The following is a 7,545-nucleotide window of genomic DNA, read 5'->3' as shown; positions in this document are numbered from 1 at the left end:
TATTACAAAATCTCCCTGTCCTCACCAATGCAGTTTTCCACTGAATTTTCTTCATAAATATCAACTCAAAAATTTGTTTGTTTTTCATGCTATTAGATCAGAGAATAATTTAAAAGATTCTCCCAGTGTGTGAACAATCATGTTTAATGTAATAGGATACTGAAGAGCATGCTCTAATGAATTTTCTCTCTGGAAAGAGAATCCACATCTCTAACATTAAAACACTTGCTCAAACAGACTAGAATTGAACTTTCTAGATTCTAGAAGTGGTCCTTGGAAGTCTCATTTGGTCCTCGTTGCCTCCCTCCCTGCTGGTCCTGAGAATCCCTGCAGGAAGGATTTTGTGCAAGTTCACAGTGGACTTCCCTCTCTGGCACAGTAGTACATGGCTGTGCCTTCAGTTTTCAGACTGTTCATTTTTAAGAAAACTAGGCTCTTGGAGGTGTCCCTGCTGATGCTCAGTTGGGATGTAAGAAATGAATTATATGCTGTGCTTCCATCACCCCATATTCCTCCCATCCACTCCAGTCCATTTCCTGGACGCGGTCGAACCCACTGTACATCATATTCGGCTAGTGAGAACCCGGAGACAGTGCAGGTGAGGGACAGGGTCTGTGAGGGCTGCACCAAGTCAGGACATGACTCCTTCAACTGCACTTGGGACAGGACACCTGGGGGAAAGCAACATCACCATTAGTCATACATTCCATACATGTCATTTCTGAGCCACTCTCCTGTAACTCTGGAACAGTTACAGTTTAGAAATGTCACCAGGCAGAGGAGCAGCACCAGGAGAGCCATGCTATAATGGAGACAGTAGGCAGAAGGAGATGAGGATTCTCAGCAGGTCTGGGTTTTCATTCTGAGCCCAAGAGCCGCTTTGCATTGATGGAGGTTCTTGAGGGGATAAAAGGAAGCACCCTGCAAGGTTTCCATTCTTTGCCCCCAAGTAATTGAGACTTTCCTTGTGCTTTTTAGGGGAAATGGAAAGGTATTCTCATGAAGATTGTTTCTGGTTCAGTCTGGATTTCCAAGTCCAAATAAGCAGAAAATTTAATAATTCCCATCTTTTAGGCCTTGGAAGTAATCACTGAGATGTTTATATGAGATGAGTTCACATTCATGCAGTGTAGGGAGAAGCAGGTATCATAACCTTCATGACTCTGTATAGTTCTGTAAATGTTAGGAGACAGTTTAGGATGTCATTACTTCTTATTCTTGGAAATCCTGTCAAGGAATTATGTACAATTTTTTGGCTTTGGCTTCAGAATAGTGAGTCTTATTTTTATCCCTGATCTAGAAAATATAACTTGTAGGGAGCTCTTAGAACGTTTAGTATATGTGATTTATTGGTTGATCTGCGTGTACTTTTATATGTCTTTTTTATTCTCTGGACAGCATGTAGCTCAAAAAAACTAAGATTTCTAAATATATTTCTGTATTGGTATAGGATTGAAAATTCTGCTGTTTATAACAGATCATCATGGTCTATGTGGCCAGGCTTGAGGATTTATGTTGATGATTTAAGGAATAAACCAGTGACCCATAACTGATGACCACAAATGGAACAAAGGACTGGAATGAACATGGGGACATTGTCCCTTGAGGTGTTGATGATCAGAGAATCAGTGTTTTTAGTGCTTTTCTCCATTTGTAATATACACCATCAGAGGCTAAAATTGAAGAGCTGGAATAAAACCTGTTCATTCAGCAACTTGAAATTGTCTGTCAGTCTTATTGGCATTTGGGGACATGAAGTTTTATGTCTGTTATTACTTTGTGCATAATCTTTGTACTGTGGGTGGCAGTCATAGAGACAGGTGTTGACGTTGTGGAGAAAGCCATCGTGTGCAACTTCTGATGGGTACACACCACAGTGAGTGTTCTACTCATTCTGTTTGGTTTGACGGAATATTTTTCAGACAGGGTGGTCACTCTATTCTACTTGTGTTTGTCTGATATTTTCGTTGTCCTTACAAACTTTAGGAAAGAGGCTCAATGGAATAAATGTCTTTTTCTCATAGCGCATTGGGGATGTTGATATGATTCTCCTTACTCATGTAATTTTTCCTGGTTTGAGATTGTTTGTGTAGTATGTTGTAGTCTCATGCCATTTAGAATTTCCTTTTCCATGAAACTGTGTAGATAGTAGTCGCCAAGAGACTTATATTTTACTAAAGGAGGGTGTTCATGATGAACTCCTATGATATTTATAGTTGTTGTATAGTTGTTCATAGTTCTATTTGAGAGGTATTTATTCTTATGTGTTTCACCAGTCATTAAATTTCATTTACTGTACATGTTGACACTCATATAATTGGTCATTTTTTATTGGTAATAATATTTATAGTTTATATTGTTCATTAAATTATTTACTTAATTCTGATGAATTCTTTCCATATTTCTTTTCCTCCCTGTGTCTCCCTCTTATTTCAATTCCTCCAGTCTTTCCTCCTACTCTCCTTAGACAATGGGAGTCCTCCCATAGATATCAAATTGCCTTGCCCTATCAACTTGTAATAGTACTATTAGGCTTATCTTCCTCAATGAGGCTAGAAAAACAGACAAGTTAGAGAACAGCATTCCAGGGAAGACAATAGAATCAGAGAGAGCCCCAGATGTTTTACATTTGTAGGGGTTCTATCTCTATGGCATGTATGCTCTACAGTTGATGGTTAAGTCTCTATGATTCCCTGTGGCCTGATGTTAGTTTTTTCTGTACATTTTCTTAGAATGTCTTTGAAATTTCTTGTGTCTTAAAAATCTTCCCCCCCTTGCAAAGGATTCTTCAATTGATTTCTACACAAAACCTAAGGTTTGGATGTGGGTCTCTATGTTGGTCTTCATAAGATGCTGGGAGAAACATCTGCTATGACAATTATGCTACACTCCTCTCTGCAATTATAAAAGAATATTATTAATAGTGTCAGGGGTGGACTCTCTCTCATGGCATGTGTCTCAATTTGGGCCAATTTTTGCTGACCATTCCTTCAGAGTCTTCTACAACTTTATTCTGAACACCCTGTATGTAGAACAAATAGTTTGTCTAAGGTTTTGTATATGGGTTGGTGTCTTCATCCTTATGACTTGTTACAGGAGGAAGTTGCTTTAGATTCCATTTCACCTATTGATCAGAGTCTTACCTAGGGTTACCCTTAAACATCTCTCAGAATTTCCTTTACCCCTGGTTTCTACCTCATTTTAGAATTCCTCCACCCCCTTCTAGTTTTCTTACATTGGAAATATGATCACAATGCTTCACTGGAAAAACAGGAGAACCAGCTTGTAAAGTAATGCCCAGTAACAGATCATGTCTGAAAATATGGTACTGATTGACAGAGGAAGGCATCTTTTGTCAACATATACACAAAGAGATAACGCCAAGCACACACACACACACACACACACACACACACACACACACACACACTGAAATAAACAAACACACAAATGAAAGTCATATGAAAAGCAAAAATTTGAATAAATATGTGGACTCATCAATGATTGCTACACATTCTATCTGTATAGAGAATCTCCAAACGGATATTTAGAGGGTGTTAGACTGGAAGAAAGATGAGCAAAGATTGAAGCAATGGCTGACACACAACTCCCTAAACTGAGACCCATACCATGGTCAAAATGAATCCCTGATACTAATAGTGATAATGTTATGCTTGCTGACATGAGCCTAGCATAACTGTTCTCTGAGAGGGTCCATACATGGATTCACAAAAACTGATGCAGAGACACAAAGTCTTCAAAGCTTCAAAGTCACTAGTTGGACCTTCTGTATAGATGGGTCAACTGGAAGTTCCTATACATGCAGAAAGTATAACAGTAGAGAGTGCTAACTAATAGGGAAGGGGGAGGATCCACGAAATACTGGGGTAGTTCTGGGTTATATTTTACGGGAGTTTTTCTGGGAATTAAATGGGCAAGATCATTCATTATATTGGTCTCCCTAATTTGTAGGGCAATGGAGGGCCCTGAAAATCTGTGGTCAGAATTTGGCTAGTACTAAGGAAAATGCACAAGGGAAAGAAGAGTGAGATACTAGCTAGAAGGGTAGATGAGGATTTGGGGATTCCTTTTTGGTGAGGAGTACTGAGAAACTGTAAGGGTGTTATCTGAGCCTCTGTAGCCTATAGGATTTTGGAAGGTGCCTGACAGTTTGAGGGTGGTACCATATATGATATTTACCTTTCTTTTATCTGCAAGCAATAAATTTACTTAAAATGCAAAGTAACTGCTGAGTTATAAGACAGTAGGATATACAATGATGCTGCATAATAGAAATTCTCCACACTTGAAGTAATGAGCAGCTGAAAGAGAGATCCTGGGGGAAAACAATCCATTAGTGTAGAAACCTCGGGTTTGGGTGTTTCTTCTGTTAGAAAACGTAGTCAACCTCTTTCCTAAGAAAAACAGCCAATATCCCATGAGCAAATTCGTGAACTATTCCAAAAGGCATAGGCATTGTCATTGTCAGTACATATGACCTCAAATGGCTGAAACAAACAGATAAGGAGAGTATACACCGGCTTTGGGAAGCAAGAAATGTTTTATTATCTTACACTACAGTGATTTTGTGGCTATTTACTAAGCTGGAAATTCACAAAGATATATACATTATTATGTGGAGATTATTTTATGCCCACATTTTATGGCCACTTTATGTTGTCAATTTGACTAAAAACTAAAACTGGAGAAAACACCTGTTAAGGGATTCTACTTAATTTAATGTAAGAAGATATTTTTCTCATCTGGGTATTTGAGGAAAGAAGTCACATTTCACCACATTTTTAATCAGATCTAATCTGGGCCATGGTTTCTGCTGGAAACTTTTGTAAGAACTTGGAACAAGGAAGTTTTTCCTTTGGTTTTCCTGTTCATCTTGCTTTCTTATAGAATCCATGTTTTGTTTTTCTTATAAAAGCCCAAGGGTTTTCCACACGCATAGTGGACTAAGCCCTTCCATCTTAATCTCTATTGAGGAAAGTGATTCACAGGCTTGTTGACAGCCAGATCTTATGAAGGTATTTTATCAACTGAGGCTTCCTTTCTCAGATGATTCTAGTTTGTCTAAAGTTGACAAAGAACCTGACAGGGCATCCAGTTTACCTTAATACTTTAAAAAAATGACTCACATTCCTCTATTTTCATAATTCTCATGTACAAGTTTAGGCTGGGAATACATGGGAGAAGGACCATGGGGATGTGAGGCCTAGAAACACAAATCAATGAGGGTAACCTTGTAAGAGTTCAGAGTGCAGGCCTCCTCGGAGAGACTTACTGAGAGACAACAGAATAGTGGAATGAGGAAATGGAATAGAAAAAGTAAAATTTATGTGAAATGTTACTTTTCTCTTATAATGTCACATGGTCTGTTGAGTGTTAAATGTTGCATGTGCTCTAAACTCTTTTCAAATATTGTAAAGCCATGCTCCCATTACATGGAACTGGGTCTGATTTCACTCCATCTTCACAACCATTGTTTTTATTATTTCTTTTAGTAAAGTCTTTCACAACATTGTTAAGGGGAATATAGATTTTGGGTTTAATTTCTATCTTTTTGTGATTAGAGATGTTAGCTTTATGCAACCCCTTCTTCCTACATATATATGCATCAGACCAAGATGCTATTGAGGGTGCCCAGAAGTGCTTACTGAAAGGAGCCAGATAAAATGCCTCGAGGTGTCTAGGTTTGGCGACTATATATGGGATGGATTCCCAGTTTGGGCAGTCTCTGCCTGGCCTTTCCTTCTGTCTCTGCTCCACACTTTGCCTGTGAGTTATTTGCTCCCCCTTCTAAGAGGACTGAAGTATCCATACTTTTGTCGTCCATTTTCTTGAGCCTCATGTGTTCTGTAAATTGTATCTGAGCTTTTATCCTAATATCCACTCATTAGGGAGAACATACCATGAGTGTTGTTTGGTGATTGGGTTACTTCAGGCAGAATGATGTTTTCTAATTCCTGCCATTTGCCTAAGGATTTCATGAAGTCATTGTTTTTAAAAGCTGAGTATTATTTCATTGTGTAAATGTACCACATTTTCTCTATCCTTTCCTTTGCTGAAGGAAGTCTGGGTTCTTCCTAGCTTCTGGCTAATAAAAGAAGGCTGATATGAACATAGTGAGCATGTGTGCTTATTATATGTTTGAACATCTTTTGGGTACATACAGGTGTTGTGCAGCTGGGTCCTCAGGTAATGTCATGCCCAATTTTCCAAGGAACTGCCAGATAGATTTCTACTTGGAATCCCACCAACAATGGAGGAGTTTTCCTCTTTCACCACATACTCACCAGCATATGCTGTCACCTGAGTTTTTGGCCTTAGCCATTCTGACCGATGTTAGGTTGAATCACGGCATTGTTTTCATTTGACTTTCCCTTATGATAATGATGAAAAATATTTCTTTAGGTGCTGCTTGACCATTCTATATTTCTCTGTTGATAATTCTTTATTTCCCTCTGCTTCCCATTTTTAATATTGTTATTTGATTCTCTGGAGTCCCATTTCATATCACCCTCATATTAACTGGAACACAAACAAACTGATCTGAGGGAAAGGGAATAATGGGAGGCTGATCAGAGCTTGGGTAGTGTAGAAAGAGAAGACTAGATAGGTAGTTATAAAGGATTATTTCAATAATAATAATAATAATAATAATAATAATAATAATAATAATAGAAGATATGTGTGTTGGCACATCAATTTCAGCATATTATATTCCGCACATATGGATTGGAGATCCTGTGACTTAGCATTCAGGATGATAACTGTGTCATCATAGAATTGTGGAATGTATGTCAAAACTTCATGTTAGAAAAGAAGAAAACAATCAATTTCCGACATTATTTATGTAAACAGTAGAAATGTTACTGAGTCATCATGTTAAAAACAATCTATTAACAAATCACCCTAGTTATTCTAACCCACACAATGCTCAATTGAGTTTTCTTAGTAAATATCAGCTCAACAACTTGTTCTCATTAAATACTGTTTTATTAAAGAATCATGTAAAATTCTCCTAGTGTATGAGCACACAAGATCTTTTTTCCCCATCTTTATTAATGAGTATTTTTTTAAGGAGAAAAACATTTATTACTTCTTTTTATTTTTTATTTATTTGAGTATTTCTTATTTATATTTCGAATGTTATTCCCTTTCCCGGTTTCCAGGCCAACATCCCCCAACCCCTTCCCTCCCCTTAATATGGGTATTCCCCTCCCCATCCTCTCCCCATTACCGCCCTCCCCCGAACAATCACGTTCACTGGGGGTTCAGTCTTAGCAGGACCCAGGGCTTCCCCTTCCACTGGTGCTCTTACTAGGATATTCATTGCTAACTATGAGGTCAGAGTCCAGGGTCAGTCCATGTATAGTCTTAGTGGCTTAGTCCCTGGAAGCTCTGGTTGGTAGGCATTGTTGGTCATATGGGGTCTCGAGCCCCTTCAAGCTCTTCCAGTCCTTTCTCTGATTCCTTCAACGGGGGTCCTATTCTCAGTTCAGTGGTTTGCTGCTGGCATTCGCCTATGTATTT

The 7,545-nt window shown here is 38.5% G+C and overlaps 1 pseudogene; it reads right to left on the bottom strand.

Annotated features, from left to right (window-relative positions):
* Positions 1-260: 260 nt before the first annotated feature.
* On the bottom strand, positions 261-804 carry LOC116906208 (annotated as a pseudogene).
* Between the last annotated feature and the right edge of the window lie 6,741 nt (positions 805-7,545).

The sequence above is a fragment of the Rattus rattus genome, chromosome 7 (assembly GCF_011064425.1).
Source record: "Rattus rattus isolate New Zealand chromosome 7, Rrattus_CSIRO_v1, whole genome shotgun sequence".
NCBI lineage: Eukaryota > Metazoa > Chordata > Mammalia > Rodentia > Muridae > Rattus > Rattus rattus.
Note: the sequence above shows the minus strand (reverse complement) of the source record. Positions and strands in the feature narration are given on the sequence as shown.